The sequence below is a fragment of the Melitaea cinxia genome, chromosome 12, assembly GCF_905220565.1.
Source record: "Melitaea cinxia chromosome 12, ilMelCinx1.1, whole genome shotgun sequence".
NCBI lineage: Eukaryota > Metazoa > Arthropoda > Insecta > Lepidoptera > Nymphalidae > Melitaea > Melitaea cinxia.
The window spans coordinates 415,886-437,035 of record NC_059405.1 but is presented as its reverse complement, the minus strand read 5'-3'; the positions used below and the strand labels follow the sequence as shown (position 1 = coordinate 437,035).

General features: G+C 36.6%; 1 pseudogene; it reads left to right on the top strand.

Moving 5' to 3' along the window:
- The first annotated feature begins 20,517 nt into the window (after window positions 1-20,517).
- On the top strand, window positions 20,518-20,576 carry LOC123658772 (annotated as a pseudogene).
- The last annotated feature ends 574 nt before the right edge of the window (window positions 20,577-21,150 follow it).

Here is a 21,150-nt window from a genome sequence, read left to right as displayed (position 1 = left end):
GATGTTTCAGGATCGACTGAACCGATAAGGATTATGCGGGGTATTTTTCAAGGTGATAGTTTGAGTCCATTGTGGTTTTGTCTAGCCTTGAACCCTTTAAGCACTTTATTGGAGGATTCAAGGTTGGGCTTTCACCTTCGTAGAGGAAGCAAAGCAATCTCTCACCTACTTTATATGGATGATTTGAAGCTTTTCGCATCCAAACTACCAGACTTATACAAGTTGTTAAAAATAACAGAAACCTTTAGCACTTGTATAAGAATGGAGTTTGGTGTGGATAAATGCGCTGTCATCCATGTAGAAAGAGGTAGAATTGTATCATCAGAAAATTTACAACTTAACAGCTCTTTGTCTTTTAGATCTCTCAACGAAGGTGAAACCTATAAATATCTCGGAATGTCAGAGGCATTGGGCATTGATGACGGAGCCATGAAACAACTGGTAAAGGAAAGATTCTTTGGCCGGCTGAAGAAAGTTCTCCACAGCTTTCTTTCGGGCGGTAACAAGGTGCGTGCCTTTAACAGTTGGGTTATGCCCTTAATCGTCTATACCTTTGGCATTTTGAGATGGACTCAAACGGAATTAGATACCCTTGATCGCCAAGTCCGTAAACTGTTAACAGCGTACCGAATACACCATCCTCGATCGTCTGTGATGAGATTATACATCCCACGAAAATGTGGGGGTCGTGGCTTTTTAAACGCTAAAAATCTCCACAATCGTGAGGTGTGTAATCTCAGAGAGTATTTTTTAAATATGAAAAACGATATGCACATGGACGTTGTTGCAGTTGATAGGGGCTTTACTCCGCTGTCCTTAGGCAAAGAGAAATGGCGTAAGCCTATAGTAATGCGTACCGTTGACCGCGTGGCCGTATGGAAGAGCAAGGAATTACATGGCCGGTTCTACAAAGTTCTGACAGACCCAGATGTAGACCAGCCCAGCTCTATATCCTGGTTACAACACGGGAACCTCTTCGGAGAAACCGAAGGTTTTGTCTGTGCAATTATGGACGAAGTTATTAAGACGAATAACTACCGGAAACATATCATGAAAGACGGAACTCCAGACATATGCCGGGCTTGCCATAAGCCTGGAGAATCCATTAGACATGTTGTTTCCGGTTGTATTCATCTTGCTAACGGTGAGTACTTGCACAGACATAACCAAGTAGCCAGGATTATACACCAACAACTTGCTATTCGATACGGCCTCGTTGAAAATGAGTTGCCTTATTATAGGTATAGCCCAACGCCATTTCTTGAGAATGGTCGTGCATTGCTCTACTGGGATCGATCTATTGTCACTGACAGGTTTATTGCAGCCAATAAACCTGATATAGTGCTAGTAGACCGATCAGCGCGCCGAGCAATTATTGTTGACATTACAGTTCCACATGACGATAATCTCGTAAAGGCCGAAAAAGAAAAATTAAGTAAATATTTAGACCTTGCCCACGAGATTACCGGCATGTGGAATGTAGACTCAACAATAATTGTTCCTATTGTTGTATCGGTTAATGGTCTATTAGCGAAGAGTTTCGACCAACACCTTAAGAAACTCTCACTTGACTGTTGGATCAAGGGTCAGATACAAAAGGCAGTGTTGCTTGAAACGGCCCGCATTGTGAGGAGGTTCCTCAGCCTGGAACCTTAACTACCGGTGGCCTGGGCCTCAACCTGCCATCGGAGGACTACTATTTTTATATTTTTAAATATTTTTATTTGTCTTTTTTATAAATATATTTAAAAATGTAATCATAAGAAAATATACTGAATAAAAGAAATAATAATAATAACTCTTTATTGTACACCAAAAGTGAGCAAAAATACAAAAATAAAAACAGGAGTTAAGTACAAAAGGCGGCCTTATCGCTAATGAGCGATCTCTTCCAGGCAACCTTTGGGTAAAGGAAATGGTATATATGTAGACAGTTTAGGTGTACAGTTTTACCTAAACATATACAATATATTTAGACAAATAAACAATGTAAAAAAAAATAATAAAAATTAAAATAAAGTATATGTATGTACATGGCATATATAAATGGAATGGAATGGAATGGATGGAATGGAATGGAAGGATCAGAGCGGGTTGGCGGTAAAACTTAGATAATTAGCAAAAAATGAGTGTGCTTTAGACTACACGACTGAAGTAAAACTTCTTTTGCAATAGGCCTGCACTGTCTTAGATATACGAAACGTAATCGGTTATGAGATAAAGAGAGAAAGAAAATGTGTCCGAACACCTCTCTCTTGCTCCGTTCGCGTCACCCAATCACACTTTTCGTAACGCTCTCGTCACGCATTCACCAGCTTACTCCCCAAGTTAAGTATGCGTAAAGAAGTTTTACTTAAAAAAAGCTGTTTCACTTATCCAAAGTCGTTTTAAAACCTACATAATATTTGTTAGTAAAAGGCAAGTCAATTACATAAAACATCGGCTAGTACATATCTACGTGGATGCGGCACACGGCGGCATCTTTGCAGCAATGCGTATACTTAACAAGATTATTGCAAGCTGTCACGAGTCTACTACGGCTATGACCTACACTCACCTCTCCAATCGCACACTTAATTCATAACAGTCGTTTGACGAAATAATCACATTTCTTTCATTCATTTGTGTATATCTTAATGTGTATGTTCTTTCCTAAAATACACAGCGTTGTTGAAGAAGCACTATGTGAATTGCCTTTTTATATTTCAAAACTTCATATTTTTTCACATCCTATTTAAAAATTTACGACGCCGCGTTGGCGCAACGGTTACAGCCATGGATTGTACCTGTTGCGCTGGCGGTTGCGAGTTCGATCCCCGCACATGACAAGTATTTGTATCGGCCATATAGGTGTTTGTCGTTGTCTGGGTGTACGTGCAGTCCTTGTGGGTCTCCCCACCGTGCCTCGGAGAGCTCGTTAAGCCGTCGGTCCCGGGTGTTATCATGTACACCTGATAGCGATCGTTACTCATAGTAGGGAATATATCCGCCAACCCGCATTGGAGCAGCGTGGTGTATTAAGCTCTGATCCTTCTCCTACATGGGGAAAGAGGCCTATGCCCAGTAGTGGGATATTACAGGTTGAAGCGTAAACATTTATCGTAACAAAGCTATAATTAATTAGAGCGTTCGACTCCTAACCGAGTTCCTTCAAATGGGAGGTCCAGTAGGTATGAAAGATCACATTTACAGAGGATATTAGAGTGTACACTTAGTTTTTTGAATAATTTCACATTTATCTAATTACAGTCCCAAGACAAATCCTAAAACATTGTTGCTAATCCGCCGGCTCGTCTCAGCGAGATCAGTTAAGGAGGATTACGCGTTCGGCGCGGAAACTTTAATGAGCTGCTGCTTCCAAAGCATCGTCGATAATGTCAAGAGATTTATTCCTAGCGTTAATAATATATTTTTAGCCTTTTACAGACTTCAAAACAAGCGGGGTCTCAATTCGACCGTTTATTTTTTATCTGTGCTACTTCGTAACTATTTAGTGGGTGTACCGATTTTGTTTTTTTTTTTTAATCAAGTTGGTGTTGATGTGTGCCCTTTTGCTTTTTAACAGACTTCAAAATAAGTGGGGTCTCAATTCGACCGTTTATTTTTTATCTGTGCTAACTCGTAACTATTTAGTGGGTGTATCGATTTTGTTCTTTTTTTAATCGTAAGCTGATGTTTGTCGTGTGTGCCCTTTTAAATTTGATCGAGATTTAATGACTATTTATTGAGTAAACTTTGATAACGCGTTTTTACTTGACTATTTCTTCGTCTACCTACGTTGTATTACTTGTTGATGTAATTAAAGTAATTGTTTTCGTTTCCGAATAAACACAATTGTTTTGTATGTTTAACATACACGGTCATCTCTATTTCCTTCTTATCTCATAGCGTTTATTTCTAAGCGCGTGGAAGTCATTTTCCATTACGATATCCGTTTACGAATTCTTAAGCCTTAAGGAAACAGTCAGTGAAAGTTTTAATAGAATACATATTTATAATTCATAACATAAGAACTAAATATTTACAGATATATTAGTGAAAATAATATTAATTAAACCATCAGTAAAATACGTAATTATATAAAGAACGTAAAAGCACCTAAATATCACAACGTTGTCACATGAGTTCGTTCGTATTTTGGCGCGCAGATATTGTCGCCTGTAAAACGGAAAAGATCAGGATGGAGGGGATGTTTTCGTAACGTCAGTTGTAGTGTACACCACGGTCTTATACACAGGTCGTGCAACAACGGTAGTGGGGGGTATGTAGGTACTTAATGGCTGCGCTTTTGCGATAGATTAAGTTTTAAAATATAACCAATTATGCAGCACAACGCCACTGCAACACTTACAACACAGGTTTGGCATACAAAGCACAAAACAAAACCGTTAATAAAATAAAATATTTTGTTTCAAACAAAAGAACAGCTAAAAACGTCAATGCCGGGTTAGTATATCTTTTGTAAACATTTTACTATATAGTTTAAACTGATTTTGCAATATCATATATGTTATGTTGTGTGTTATGTGTTCGCTGTCGCTGCCGGTTGTTATCGTAGACACCTGATTGCGATCGCTCAGCAGTAGGGAATATATCCGCGAACCCGCAGTGGAGCAGCGTGGTGAATTAAGCTCCGAAAATTCTCCTACATAGGAAAAGGAGCCTATGCCCAGCAGTGGGATATTACAGGCTGAATCAGTAGATCAAAATGAATTTTATTTTTCGGTCACCTATGTGGGACTGAAAAAGATATACCTACCTTTAGTTTTTACTGGAAGATATTTGACAAAAGTTCCTTTTCTCTAACCCTTATAATTGATAATTATTAGAATATATTTTTGCATTGATAAATAAATAAATAAATATCTTATAACATACGTACGGGCTGTCTGTTCCCATGTTAAGCGACTCAATGCTTGTGTCAGGTAACAGCCGACTGTTATAGCTAAATTATTATTATATATATTTTTGATAAATATATACATATAAATAATACACATATAAATATATACAACCAGACCCAGGCGGGAATCGAACCCGCGACCCACGGAACAGAAAGCAGGACCACTACAAACTGCGCCAACGAGCTCGTTAAATTTGATAAATATTAGAATGTATTTTTAGAATACATTATTATTAATCTGTAAAAAAAAAATAGTTAAACTTATCTAAAAATAAGATTATGTATTTTATTCTATCTGCAGCAATTTCAGATGAGTCAAAAATAAGCCTCCAATACTGCGCCTCTCGATTTATTGTAGATATGCTATACTAGCTTCTACCCACGACTTCGTCCGCGTGGATCAGTTTCTATGGGCTAACTGGGGAACCTCTCAAAAGAAAAAAAAAACGATTTTGAAACATTCTTTATTGGGGCTTCGCTTCTATTGGTCTTAGCTTGATGATATATAGCCTATAGCCTTTCTCGATAAATGGGCTGTCTAACACTGAAATAATTTTTCAAATCGGACCAGTAGTTCCTGAGATTAGCGCGTTCAAACAAACAAGTAATCAAACAAACTCATCAGTTTTATAATATTAAGTATAGATAAAGAATCTCTCAAAGTATTTGTTAATAAACAAAATAAAACCGTCTTCAATTTACATCAACAAGTAATAAAATGATAACTTATAAATTACTAGTCATACCTCACTCAACTTTAAATGTGATCACGCGGCAAGTAGCAAGCTTTCAAATAAAAAAATCAAAACCTTTAAAAAGCTATGAGGGAACATACAAATAAAAATACAGGCAAATTGAGAACCATCTCATCTTTTTGAAGTCGGTTACAAATGTCTATAATTGCCACGTTACAAAATCAATTTTAATAAAAAAATTGTAATAACTAAACTAACATAGTATGTAAGAAATATTGTTAACTAACCAAAATGAGTCACTGGTCACTTTAATAAAGAATATTATTATTATTATTATTACTAAAATTTACTTAGTTGAGAATAGTATTAAAACATGAGTGTAGTAAAATGGATTGAGACAGCATTCTGTGAAGGTGTCAAAATAAAACATCGGCAAATATACGAAAAATACATCACAATAAAATAAGCATAAGACATCGTCACTAATACAAATCAATCACCTCAGAAACGGAAAGCATAATAACCTTTTGAATAGTGAACCGTGGCGATCAATGAGGAAGACCGGTGCATGAATCGCATATGCCATGCGTGCAGGATGAATGACGCACTCGGTCAATGTCGGGTCACGCCACCCCACCCCCAAATCCCCCCCTGAACCGCCTCCCCTCGATCCTCCGCACTCCTCACCTCTGCACCCTGCCGACCAAATTGGTTTAGTCGTCCCTGCTTTTCAATTTGTTACCTGCAAATTCATATTGAAAATATAGGTGTTTACTAAGGCATAAAGGTTCTTTAACTACGTTTCATACGAGATGATGTGGACTGTGAAACTTGTTTTTATACTTTCTTTTTAATTTATTAATTATAAATTATAATTCCATATTTGGAATCATTCATATTTATTTTATAGTTCAGACAGAATCTTGGCTGCTATTCTGCAATTCTGTATTTCAGGCAAAATATTACTAATTTCGTACTAAAACACAGTTTATATATTACTAGCTTCTGCCCGCGACTTCTTCCGTTCGGAATAGCAACAATTCATGTCATACATGATTTTTGCGAAATTTTACTTTGTCTTGACACACGAGTTGCTCTGGCAACGACCTACTACATAACCATCCCACACTATTTATCTTAGCACTAAAAACGTCGATTAAGTGAAATGTTAATACTAACAGCCTCATACAACTAGAGAACCGCATACGAAAACGAATTCCTCTCGTAGAACGTTTTTCATTGTAAATTATAGCCGTGCTTACGCGCTCACGAAATGTATCACGAAGATTAATTCTATCAAAATAGCTCGTCTATTAAAATAAAGATAAATTTAAAAAGGAGCCTAGGAATGTTTTTTTTACTATTTGACGTATTTTCGCTACAGAATCCCCCGATTGAAATAACGCAGTTAGGAGTCGAACACCTTTGTTAAATAAATTTAAAATTGCAGCCTTCACCCATAGTGTAAAAATTGTTGATTAACATGTTATTTAAATATATATTTTTCATTCATTTTCATCATCATCATTACAGCCTATACAGACAGTCCACTGCTGGACATAGGCCTCTACAAGTTTACGCCAAAAATAACGTGAACTCATGTGTTTTGCCCATAGTCACCACGCTGGGCAGGCGGGTTGGTGACCGCAGTACTGGCTTTGTCGCACCGAAGACGCTGCTGCCCGTCTTCGGCCTGTGTATTTCAAAGCCAGCAGTTGGATGGTTATCCCGCCATCGGTCGGCTTCTTAAGTTCCAAGGTGGTTGTGGAACCTTGTTATCCCTTAGTCGCCTCTTACGACACCCACGGGAAGAGAGGGGGTGGCTAAATTCTTTAGTGCCGTAGCCACACAGCACATATATTATATATTTTTAGTCTGTGCTTTTTATACTCTTTGTTCCGCTTTAAGAAAAATAATATATACTTGTCAAGTTGTCACAGTGTTCCTAACTTCCTATAATTAATAAAAACTTACAAACTAAATAATCTGTTTTAATTACAACAACCTTAGATAAGTATAATAGTGCAACTTCAAGGTATACTGCATTTATTTCAGATCGAACCTACAATATTTGCATGTTACTTGTATTGGAATATTCTTACATTCAAGGTGGGTAGTAATCAAATCTCGAAGTCTCCTTGTTAAAGCCTTTCTTTACAGCAACCAATTTGTTTATTTCATAGTTCTTAATGTTAAATTGTTCTTGCTGAAATCCAATCAAGGAATGAATATCCTTTGTTAAGCGGGTCCTTATATGAATTGAGTCAAATCAACAACATATTATCAATATAGGTGTTAACAAAATCAAAAAGCTAACATTTAATAGTTGTAACAACATCCATTTCGCGGTAATCTTCAGTTCCTGGCCCGCTTATCGATCGTAAGCGGCCTTGGTGCTCCTTGCACCGACGTAGCCTATCCGTATCTCATCCGCTACATAATAAAATTCAACAAAATAATGTCTGCACGTAACACTCTGTTGTATATTAATCAATAATCTTGTAATCTGCGTTTTACTTGTCCATTTTAGTGGAAAGAGATTAGATAGAGATAGAGATAGAGATTTTGAGATTAAACCTGCTTTAACTGTTCACAATACTGGCTATCAATCGCGACTTCATTAACTATATATAGCTATCGCTCCAAAATTTTCGTTCATCTATCGCATGTCGCATGTCGCAAGTGTTCCGCGGTATTTGTGTAATCTGTGAATTAATGTAAATGTTTTTAACCACTAAAGTTTCACTTGCATCGTGGTTTCATAAAACCACACATTTCTTTTAGTACTAGTGCAGATCTAGCAAAGTACCCTCATCTAGCGGATTATTCTTGTAGTACTAGTACAGAACTAGCAAAGTACCCTCATCTAGCGGATTTTCGAAGTTTCTCGATTAGCTACGGATTATTTTTTATAGTATGTTATGTATGCTAGTTCTTGATATGTGTACCTTGCTGTATAATGTGTTTACATCAATGTAAAAATATGTGTATTATTTGTATTCGAAAATAAATCTATACATAAAAATAAATAAAATTGAAGTGTCTGTTTGTTATATTAAATTAACTGCTTTTTACTAAATACATATGGATGTAGGTATACACGATACATATACCAAAATAACATTTTTAACAATTTTTGTCTGTCTGTATGTCTATCTCTCTGTCTGTTTGTTCCGGCTAATTTCTGAAATGGCTGAACTAATTTTGACGGGACTTTCACTAGCAGATAGCTGATGTACTAAGGAGTAACTTAGGCTACTTTTATTTCAGAAATTTATTGATTTTATAACTCTGTGAACTGAACAATAACTTTTTTGTTAAATTCCACGCGGACGAATTCGCGGGCACAGCTAGTTAATAAATAAATTCACTTGTCAATATTATTGTTAACTCAAAAATGTATCATTTATAACTAGATAATTAAAATTATTTATTATGAAGAATATATATACACTTTCCGTTCAACCCCGATTAGTTAATACTTTTAATGAGCAATGAGCATACGATGAAATTTTGACGGACTTCTCATTTTATTTATTTTAAAATCAATAGTAATTAGGTTATATAGGTGTCATATGTAATGCAAATAATATTTTTAGTATTAGGTTTACGTGTTGAATAGTAATTTCTTTGTATAATAATCACAGCTGTTGTGATACCATAATTAAAGCTACCGTCTTATTGTTAGCGAAACTTGGCTATATTAGAGGTAATATCTTTAGTTTAGTCTCTCTGGGATAATACTTTGTTCGTTCTAGCGGACTCGATATTGTTACGTAACGTTTCATATTGTTACAGTAAATTAGTTAAGTAAAGACGATATGGATGTACCTCTTGTAAAATAAAAAACGAGTGTCCTTCAGACTACACGACTGAAGTAAAATTTATTTTGCAATAGGCCTGCACAATAGTCCTGCACTGTGTCTTAGATATACGAAACGTAACTGGCTATAAGAGAAAGGGAGAAAGAAAATGTCTGCTCGCAACGATCTCTCTTGCTCCATTCGCCTCCCACTTTTCGTAACGCTCTCATCAGACATTCAGCAGCTTACTCTCATATAAAGTATACGTAAAGACGTTTTACTTCAATAAGGTAGAAAGATATACAATATGTATTTGATTCCTTTTTGATTCATGCTGTAAAATTCCACTGGGTTCTTCATGTAGGGGGAGGATCGAATCTTAATCCTACACACAGCTCCATTACATACGCTGCTGCTGCTGTGAATTCGCGAGCACCAGAGCGGCATCTAAATATTAATTAAACAAATTATCTATTCTTTAAACAAATTAATTATGTTGATGACTAATTTTATACTTACGTACTACCAGATTAATTAAAGTCAGAATTTATTAAAGCAAGCTTATAATAATATTACTGATTGACAAATTAATTATGGTCGATGTGAACCGCCCATTCGGATACTTCCGCCGATTCAACCGACGATTCGGAATGAAGATTAAGTCGAGAAAAAGAAAAGGAGGCAAGAAAGAAAAATATTTCATACTTAAACTCGACTTTATTTTTCTTATCTTTATCAATACATATAATAAAAATGTAACGGGTATCTGTCAGTACATTTAAGATATATGACAAAAAATATTATTGGGACCTTTATCAACGTGTACGTTGTGCACGCCAATCTGAGAAACGGCTTATCTGATTTAGGTGTGGTTTTTAACCGACTTCCAAAAAAGGAGGAGGTTCTCAATTCGACTGTATTTTTTTTTTTTTTTTTTTTTTTTTTTTTTGTATGTTACATCAGAACTTTTGATCGTGTGGACCGATTTCGACAAATTTTGTTTTAATCGAAAGGTGGTGTGTGCCAATTGGTCCCATTTAAATTTATTTGAGATCTAACAACTACTTTTCGAGTTATATCTAATAATGCGTTTTTACTTGACGCTTTTTTCGTCGACCTACGTTGTATTATACCGCATAACTTTCTACTGGATGTACCGATTTTGATAATTCTTTTTTTGTTGGAAAGGGGATATTCCTAGTTTGGTACCGTGATAAGGAAACTAGGATCTGATGATGGGATCCTAGAGAAATCGAGGGAAACTCTCGAAAATCCGTAATAACTTTTTACTGGGTGTACCGATTTTGATAATTTTTAATTTAATCGAAAGCTGATGTTTATCATGTGGTCACATATAAATTTTATCGAGACCTAATAAGTACTTTTTGAGTAATCTTTGATAACGCGTAGTTGCTTGACTATTTTATCGTCGATCTACGTTGTATTACTTGTCGATGTAATTGAAGTCGGTTTTTTTTTCGTTTGTGAGCAAACACAATTATTTTTTTACTATTATATTGTGGCATGCTTAGCTCAACATTTGGTGTTTGTTTCACGTCAATCGATTTATAAATAAAAAAGTTATGTCAATTTAAAGAATCACGTTGAACTTTAAAATCATTATTCCACGAGGACGAAGTCGCGAGTACAGCTAGTCATTAATACTCGTATATTCTTGAACCTTGAATACTGTACTTTAGCTATTAAATAATTTTCAATATTACGTTATTGATAAAAAATCATTAATTTTCGAGTGGAGGGTGCCCCTCCTTGAGATGGAAATTCCCCCTTCCCAAGTGGTGGCGTGCTACTGCATTAATAGGTTAATGAACACCCACTGCCAGATGATTACAATGATTTATTTGGCAAGCACTCATTAAGTTATCTAGCTAACGATGATATTGCTGATAGCTATTTATCTCGTACTGATCCAAATAATAATCGCTTCAATATAATAATAATACAATAATATACAAGATCTGGTGGTTAAGAACAATAATAGCTTTAGTTGAGGTAGGGCCTTCAGCCTATCGCAGACCACTGCTGGATATAGGCCTCCACAAGTTCGCGCCAAAGATGGCGTGAACTTATGTGTGTTGCCCATAGTCACCCCGCAGGGCAGGCGAGTTGGTGACCGCAGGGCTGATTATGTCTCACTGAAGACCCTGCGGCCCGTCTTCGGCCTGTGTATTTCAAAGCCAGCAGTTGGATGGTTATCCCGCAATCGGTCGGCTTTTTAAGTTCCAAGGTGGTAGTGAAACTGTGTTATCCCTTAGTCGCCTCTTACGATACCCACAGGAAGAGAGGGGGTGGCTATATTCTTAACTACTGTACCAGCAGGAAATATCCTGCTCTAAATCTAGAGCAGCCCAACTGAGGTGGTACGTCGACCTTACTGAAGATCATAGCTAAATAAGACTGCTCCAAAGCAGTGTTGTACGGCGTCTGTCTTTCTGAGGTAACATACATTTCAAGAATACAGTCGAATTTAGAACCTCCTTCTTTTTGGAAGTCGGTTAAAAACAATTGCGCGCTCAAAACAGCTATCTTTACATAAATGTATCATACAGCTAAATCTACAGCTAACTTTAAATAAATGTATTATAGTTTATGTGAAGCCGAAACAAAAAACTCAGAAGTTACTCTTTTAGTACAAACACCTTAAAATATAAATCAAATTACAAAAAAGAAGGTATTAAAAAAATAAAATCTAGAAGTTGTTAGTTACTGAAACATCTAGGTCAGAGAGTCAACAGGAAAGTCTCATTGTAAACTCTTGAATTAAGTGCCCTGTGTTTTTAATTATAATTTATTTTATAAATTTATGACAGCGCCTAATTAAACACCACTGCTGTTTGTTCCTTTTCTTTTTTTTTTCACCTTTGAAAAATATACATAAATGTGAAATTATAAATGTGCCAGTATTTTTGCAATATAATGCATTGTAATCAACTTCTTTGTACATTTACCTATTTTTTATATCAAAAAGTAGGAATACATATGGTTTTTCTCTTGTATACTGACTAACTGACTGGATGGACAGCCCCGAAGTGTGATAATTTATATTTAGTTTTATTTTAAGTAAAAAATTATGAGGTAATTTATAAAGGTAAATAAAAAAATACAATCGAATTGAGCATCTCCTTCTGTCCTTAAGCTTGGTTAAAAATACGACTCCCTTACCTCTTAATAAATCTACATTCCTTTTTTATAAGTCCAATAAAATGTACACACAAAAAAACTATTTAAAAAAAGAAAGAAAAAAAAACAGCAAACTTTTGCAGTAAGAGCGCTATTTTATATTAAATATTTTAATTTCGAAGTCAACTAAAAATCGAAATAAAATAAGAAATTTTATTGTTCCAGAACAATCTCGAGCTATTTACATTTTAAAGTGGCGCTTTATTAAAATGCATAATAAATAGGTTGGAAGAGCGACTCGGGCTGGAGTGAATAACATTTGAAATTCTGATGTAGTTTGTCCTGTAGTTCGCTCTTTAGGACTTAGCGGCCGACGGCGGGTGAGCGATCGATCTCCTTTTTAAATTATATTTGTATATATTATATATTTATAGATATGCGGTTGCGGGTTCGATCCTCGCACATGACAAACATTTGTATTGGCCATACAGGTGTTTGCCGTGGTCTGGGTGTTTGTGCAGTCCTTGTGGGTCTCCCCACTGTGCCTCGGAGAGCACGTTAAGCCGTCGGTCCCGGTTGTTATCATGTACACCTGATAGCGATCGTTACTCATAGAAGGGAATAAATCTGCCAACCCGCATTGGAGCAGCGTGGTGGATAAAGCTCTGATCCTTCTCCTATATGGAGAAAGAGGCTTATGCCCAGTAGTGGGATATTACAGGCTGAAGCGTAATAATCTACATCTTTTATACTCTCAATTGCGAATAGAAATACCACATAATTATATATCATAAGCTTTTATCTATTGGATACTGTTATCCGTCAAATAGCGTTATTCACAACCGGTGAAACAGGCCCTAATTTTATTTAATGAACAAATTATTAAATTATTTTAATGACTTCTACCCTCATTACCACAGATGAAGTGCACTATTGAACACTTATTGTCACAGATAACAAATCCTTTCGTGTCAGTTGTCTTTGTGAGAATTTATGTAATATTGTAGTTCGACATATTGCTGTGGGCTGCATGGGCTGTTAGGCCCCCACGCATCTCAATTAAAACACCTTTCTCTTCCAATAATATAATTCAAACTAAGACATAAAAACTTAAAATCCGACATCTTTTTTCTATTACTTTTCAGTACAGAGTAAGATATTCATAGAGTGATAACATAGACTAAAAACTAGGTACATAGAGTAATCTATATTCTATATTCTATCTATAATATATATAAACGCGAAAGGTCACTCATCACGAAATCTCCGAAACTATAACACCTACAAACTTGAAATTTGGCAGGAAGGCTCCTTATAGGACGTAGGCATCCGCTAAGAACGGATTTTACGAAACTCGACCCCTAAGGGGGTAAAACGGGGGTTGCAAGTTTGTATGAAAGCCCTATGTTTTTGAAGTAAGAGACTTGAAATTTAAAATGTATGCTCTATAGATGATGAGAAGGTGACCAAATAATGTATCTTTAGAAATCAACTCCCTTTTGGAGTTAAAACGGAGGGATGGTACGATGACTCACTCATCACGAAATCTCCGAAACTATAACAGCTATAAACTTGAAATTTGGCAGGTAGGTTTCTTATAGAGTGTAGACATCCGCTGAGAACGCATTTTACGATACTCGATACCTAAGGGGATAAAACGGGGGTTGGAAGTTTCTATGAAAGTCTTATGTTTTTGAAGTAAGAGACTTGAAATTTAAAATGTATGCTCTATAGAGAACTGCTGGATGGTCCATTCATCGAGGATGGACAAAGATGAAATTTGGCAGGGAGGTAGATTATAATTAGTAGACGTCCGCTAAGAACGGATTTTTGCGATATTCCACCGCTAAGGAGGTTTAATAGGGGTTGATAGTTTGTATGAAACATATACAGCAGGTTCGATTTAAAGCAAAATAACCGCGTTGCAACCCTATGTGTTCAAGAAACATTTATATTGATCAATAAGTAGTACAAAAAAAAATATTTTTTACAATATCTAACCTTTACGTTACTAGAATACTTTTTATTTACCCCTGTCGTCACGGAGTACGGAGGAGCGTGCGTTACGCTATTCCGTGGCATATAGTTACGTAGAACCATATTAAAAACTAAATTGCATGCAGTATGTTTTAAACATATTTACACTACAATACTATATTATTACTACATTATTTCGTATCACAATTCCGACGAATTCAACGAACCATTTTGTTCGACGCGACGCGTGCTTCACGCGGACGTAGTCGCGGGCAACAGTTAGTGTTTTATAAACCAAAGTCCGCAAAAGTGTATGTGATCGATTCCCTCAAACTCTACTGAACGGATTTCACCAATAGAGAGAGGGCTTCAAGAGGAAGGTTTACGGAACAACGGCTAAGCCGATTTTGATGAGAGTTTCAATGGAACTTTGCCGGGAAAACTTTGTGACACACTGATTTCAACGCGGGCGAAGCCGCGGGCACAGCTAGTAATATATATAAACGCGAAAGGTCATTCATCACGAAATCTCCGAAACTATAACACCTACAAACTTGAAATTTGGCAGGAAGGCTCCTTATAGGGCGTAGAGATCCGTTAAGAACGGATTTTGCGAAACTCGACCCCTAAGGGGGTAAAACGGGTGGTTGGAGGTTTGTATGAAAGTCCTATGTTTTAGAAGTAAAAGACTTGAAATTTAAAATGTATGCTCTATAGATGATGAGAAGGCGTCCAAATAATGTATCTTTAGAAATCAACCCCTTTTTGGGGTTAAAACGGGGGTAGGTAGGTTGACTCACTGATCACGAAATCTCCGAAACTATAACACCTACAAACTTGAAATTTGGCAGGAAGGCTCCTTATAGGGCGTAGAGATCGGCTAAGAACGGATTTTGCGAAACTCGACCCCTAAGGGGGTAAAACGGGGGGTTGGAAGTTTGTATGAAAGTCCTATGTTTTAGAAGTAAAAGACTTGAAATTTAAAATGTATGCTCTATAGATAGCGAGAAGGTGTCCAAATAATGCACCGTAATCTATATATATAAAAGAGAAAGGTCACTCATCACGAGAACTTAATAACCGCTGGATGGTCCATTCATCCAGGATGGACAAAGATGAGGCAGGGAGGTAGATTATAGTTAGTTGACGTCCGCTAAGAACGGATTTTGCGATATTCCACCGCTAAGAGGGTTTAATTAGGGTTGATAGTTTGTATGAAACATATACAGCCTGAAAATAAAACTAAAAATGTGGTGTATAGAGAGGTTTTATAAAAATAACTATTAAATTATACTAAATTGTGCCTTTTAAAAAGTTACTCAGTTTGATAAGCATTTCGAGTGACTGAAATAAAAAAATTATTTGCGTTAAACATCTTAATAGTAATGCATATCTTCATAACCACGCGGACGTAGTCGCAGGCGACAGTTAGTGTATTATAAAACAAAGTCCCCAAAAGTATATGTGATGGATTCCTTCAAAATCTACTGAACGGATTTTCATGCGATTTCACCAATGGAGAGAGGGTTTGGAGAGAAAGGTTTACGGAACGGCTAAGCCGATTTCGATAATAGTTTCACTGGAAGTTTGCCGGGAAAACTTTGTGACGCACTGATTTCTACGCGGGCGAAGCCGCGGGCACAGCTAGTAACTACATAATATTATTCTAACAGTCTTAAGTAATTAATTCTTCCTTTGATCTGAAGTCTGCTCCAATTTCAAGCAAGATATTTCGTAATATCGTAACTTCAATAGAAACAATACAATCAATTATAATTGTAATGAATCCTATTTCCAGTTCATATACAAATAGAGAAACAAACGTTTCTGAACCCATGTCAAAATAAGCGCGTTCTATTTATTTAGGATACAAAATATTAATTAGTAGATTACATTATGTTGAGAATTAAAAGCATCTCAATACATTATACTGTTTTAAATCTTTGATCACAATGCACACAAACACACGGACTCCTGGCTCCAAACTCTAAAATAACAATTAAAACACTATTAAGAACTTCTCAGTTCTATTATATAAAAAAAAAAATCACCTACCTGAACATTCTTATTTTTGTATGTAACCTTTTTTTTACAACTATTGTGGACAGCTACCTGATGGTAAGCGGTTACCGTAGCATATAGACGCCTGCAACACCTGAAGCATCGCAAGTGCTCTCGACTTCAGACTCGAAATTGATAATTCATATTTATAAAAAAAAATGTTTAATTTTTACAGTATGAACTCAAAGTATTTTTTAAGTAATTTTATTAAACATTTTTACCGTTAAGTTTTTAAAGAAAATGTTAATATGGTATAACGCGCATGTATAAAATATTACTTAAATGCTTTAAAGCATAAAAATAGTAAAAACAGTAATATCCCTGACGCTCCCCAGGAGCTTTGGCCATCTTACTCAACACAGGAAAAAAACAAAAAAGGAAAACTACAGAAAAGGTTTCAGTTGAAATTTTTTTGTTTCATCATCATCATCATCATCACTTCAGCCTATCGCAGTCCACTGCTGGACATAGGCCTCCCCAAGTTCGCGCCACACATCCCGGTCTTCCGCAATCCTCATCCAGCCTACACCGGCAATCTTACGTAGATCGTCGGTCCAACGGGCCGGAGGACGTCCCACACTGCATTTGCCAAGTCGCGGTCTCCACTCTAGGACCCGTCTACTCCAACGGCCATCGGTCCTGCGACACAGATGACCAGCCCATTGCCACTTCAACTTGCTAATTCTGTGGGCTATGTCGGTTACTTTCGTTCTCTTGCGGATAGTCTCATTTCTAATCCTGTCCTTGAGAGAGACCCCAAGCATAGCCCGTTCCATTGCACGTTGAGCGACTTTAAACTTGTGGACCAGTCCCTTCGTCAGTGTCCATGTCTCGGCTCCGTATGTTAACACAGGCAGGACGCATTGCTCGAAAACTTTTGTCTTCAAGCATTGCGGAATCTTCGAAGTGAAGACTCGACGGAGTCCGCCAAACGCCGCCCAGCCCAACCGAATCCTCCTATCGGCCTCCTTCTCGAAGTTGTTGCGGCCTAGTTGGATAATATGGCCTAGGTAAATATAATCCTGAACAACCTCGAGAAGGGTACCATCGACCGATACCGGTATCGGTATGACTTGGTTGTTAAACATAACTTTCGTTTTATCCAAGTTCATACAGAGACCGACACGTCGGGAGGACTCGTTTAGGCCGGCCAGCATTTGGCCTAACTTATCCAGCGTCTCCGGAAAGATGACAAATCGTCGGCGAAACGAAGGTGAGAGATGAATTCACCGTTGACGTTGATGCCTCGTTCCCCCCAATCCAAGGTCTTAAAAACATCCTCTAGCGCAGTGGTAAACAGTTTCGGTGATATTACATCCCCCTGTCTTACCCCACGCAATTTATAACGCACCTTTTTTGTTTATTACTTCAATAATTTATTTTATCGTTTTAAAGGTCAAAAACTTTGCGTGGAATCCTTACAGAATGTTTTAAAATGAGTCGCTGTAAATCAATTACGTTTGCCTCATCTTAAGCTATTTATACGTCCACGGTAATTGGCTTTAGCTAGAGCTGCGGATCGTCTGAATTATATTTCATTAATATTAAGTGACATTTTTAAATTACAAATGACTTTCTTTAAAAATGTTCTACTTCTGTGGGGCGTAGTGTGTTTCATAGCCTATCGCAGTGCACTTCTGCACCTAGGCGTTCCCAAGCTCGCGCCAGTTATCCCGGTTCGTAATCATCGTCGACCCTCCACCGGCGATCTTACGTACGTCTATAGTTTACGTATTGTTGGTCCAGCGTAGCCTATATGTAATGTCTATATGTACATTTACGTCATTGAAAAGTTATTTTGAACTCCCAAAGTCATTGATTATTGACGGTTTTGTCACAGCACTCCCAACTGCACTAGCAGTCGATACCTTATGATAAGTATTTGTATCAATCATGCAGATATATAGTCTGGTCTTTTGTAATATGTGTTTCCAGACTTCATACACAGGGGTAAATCCTAGTGGTTGCCGTTGAGTGTAATTTTTTTTAATATGTTGTTTACCAATTAATAAATACAATCAGACAATTGCTTGAGATAAGCCTATCCTTATTATTTAATATTAATTTAGTAAGAAAATCTGAGAATTAAATATACATTAATATAAGCCTCATTACGAGAACGTAATAATACTAACAAAAAATATATCAGGGCGAATTATTTCGTCTATATGTGTTTGTCTGTGTGTTATTGTCAGACGTTGAAAGGAAATTTTCGCGTTCAGAAATGTTTCACCAGCTTACGGCGAAGGAAAATGTCAAAGAACAAGTCTCCTTTAAACTCGACAATTTAAAATTAAATAGAAAAGAAATGTGTAGCACATTTTTACAAGAGAATTATTTACAGAGAATTACCAAACAGACTTTATACTCGGATGTTGAATGAAGACTTACCTTTTATTTACTATGCACTACTATGAGTATCAAAACAAAAACAACAAAAAAGCTTTAAACATAGCCCACTTTCAAAAGTACTCAAAGAACAAACAAATGTTTTTCTTTTAGCTTCCATTGTCAACATAAACAGCGTCATCACATCCGTATCTCGGGGCCGTTCTAATACGTAGATACAAAAAAGTTTGAGCATCCTTCTAGAACAAAAGCGAAAGAATCCATTCAGTCGCCGCGGCGAGTGAGGGCCGGGTGCAGGCGAACGGGTGCGCGGGTGACGGGTGCGCGGTGACGGGTGCACGGGTGCGCGGGTGCACGGGTGACGGGTGCGCGGGTGACGGGTGCGCGGCGGGTGGCGCGTGAGGGTTCACCTCCGCTACGCTGCGCGTAATATTGACCGGCTCGGCCTTGGCCCGCTGCAGTTGCGCCTCTCACAATAAACTAAACATAATTTCACAATCCTTTTAGTAATGCGTTCAATACTCATTATGAGTGGGCTATTCATATATATATATAATATAATATTTTGTGATAAATTTTAATGTTAAATTTAATTGTGTTATATTTGTTATGATTTTTATAGTCGATTTTTTTTCTGTGATTTTATTTAATATGAATTTGTTATATATAACTTTATTTGTATATTATGCGTCTGTTTTCTTTTTGCGAATTGTGTGTAATACCTATAATTAAGGCAACACTTATACTTAATATTGTAAAAATTTATTCTTTTTCTGTTCTTGTTAGTGTATGTCTTGTTGGTATTAATGTTGAACAAATAAATAAATAAATAAAATAAATATATATAATTATATATAGTTCACGTTTATTTCGATGGAATATTCAATATTGAATGGTAAAGATTTTCTTTGTGTAGAGCTAGTTGCGTCGTATAATAGAAAGGGCTTTGACTTCGAAATCTGGTTTCAGTTCGAACAATAGCAATTAATACGTTTATTGTTATAGTCTGCCTCCATCCAAATGATTCTCAAATAAACATGAACATTCCAGTACATTCAAAATGTTGAATTACAATTAATGGCGATATAAATCGGCAAAGTTAATACGTACTCGTCAAATTTTAGGAAGAATAAAACATTCGACGACCAAAGATTTGGACGTTCAAATGAAGAATATTTTTATAAACTTCAGCGGAGCGGAAGTATAACTTTCGTTAACGGCGTCCGTCCTGTCACACTTTCGCAGCATTAATAGAAATATAAAGGAGAAAAGCTAGAATCTAGGTTTTACGAAGTTTAAAAACCCCGCATCACGGTTGGAAGGCGGGATACCATCATGAGTCTGAAACCCCCTCCGCACCCTTCACCCGCACCCCTCCCCCGCGCCCGACCGCCGTACCCTCCACCCCGCGGATGTCGTAAACTTGACGTTATTTTATGACTCTCTTTCCTTTCTCAGCCGATAGATAGTGATGTGCGAATTAACACAATTTTATCGATACATAGGGGAAACCTAGGAGAGTTATGATATTTTTATTATAAGGGCCATATCTCGCTTAAACATTCCACAGTTCTGACTTACGTAAAATATACTCGCTTCGGCAGTACATATACTAAAATTGGAACGATACAGAGAAGATTAGCATGGACTTACGTAAAATAATATTCATTCTATTACCTTTAAAAAAAACTCATCATGCGCCAATGGGAAATAATATAGAAGTATAAATCACTTCATCTTACTATTTTATAACCAAAGAAACTACTACACAAACTACACCTTCACAACTCAAGCATTTGTGTGACATTACGAGGTCACTTTTAGTTAATAAGTACTAACACTACTTATTAAGCTTTGATCTTTTATTTTTACTAACAATTATGGACCCTTTGTTGTCCGAGTAATAAACATTTTTATTTTTATTTTTTAATTATTTATTCATTATAACGTATAACATGCTTAACTTCATACAATTTATAAACATCTGATGATGATGATGTACCGCCTGATCAAGGAACACGAGATAGAAAGGCGCGATTGCGTGACATCAGAGCTAACAGTTAGAAAATTTAGTGATAATAATTCAATTCGATTCATAAAAGTATGCAATTTTTCATCAACGTTTCTTTATGGCGTTGTCACGTAAAACACTTGGCTGTAAACCTATTTTACCGACAACCATTTTTTTTCCTAACACTGGAATTATATCGTTTCTTAATGA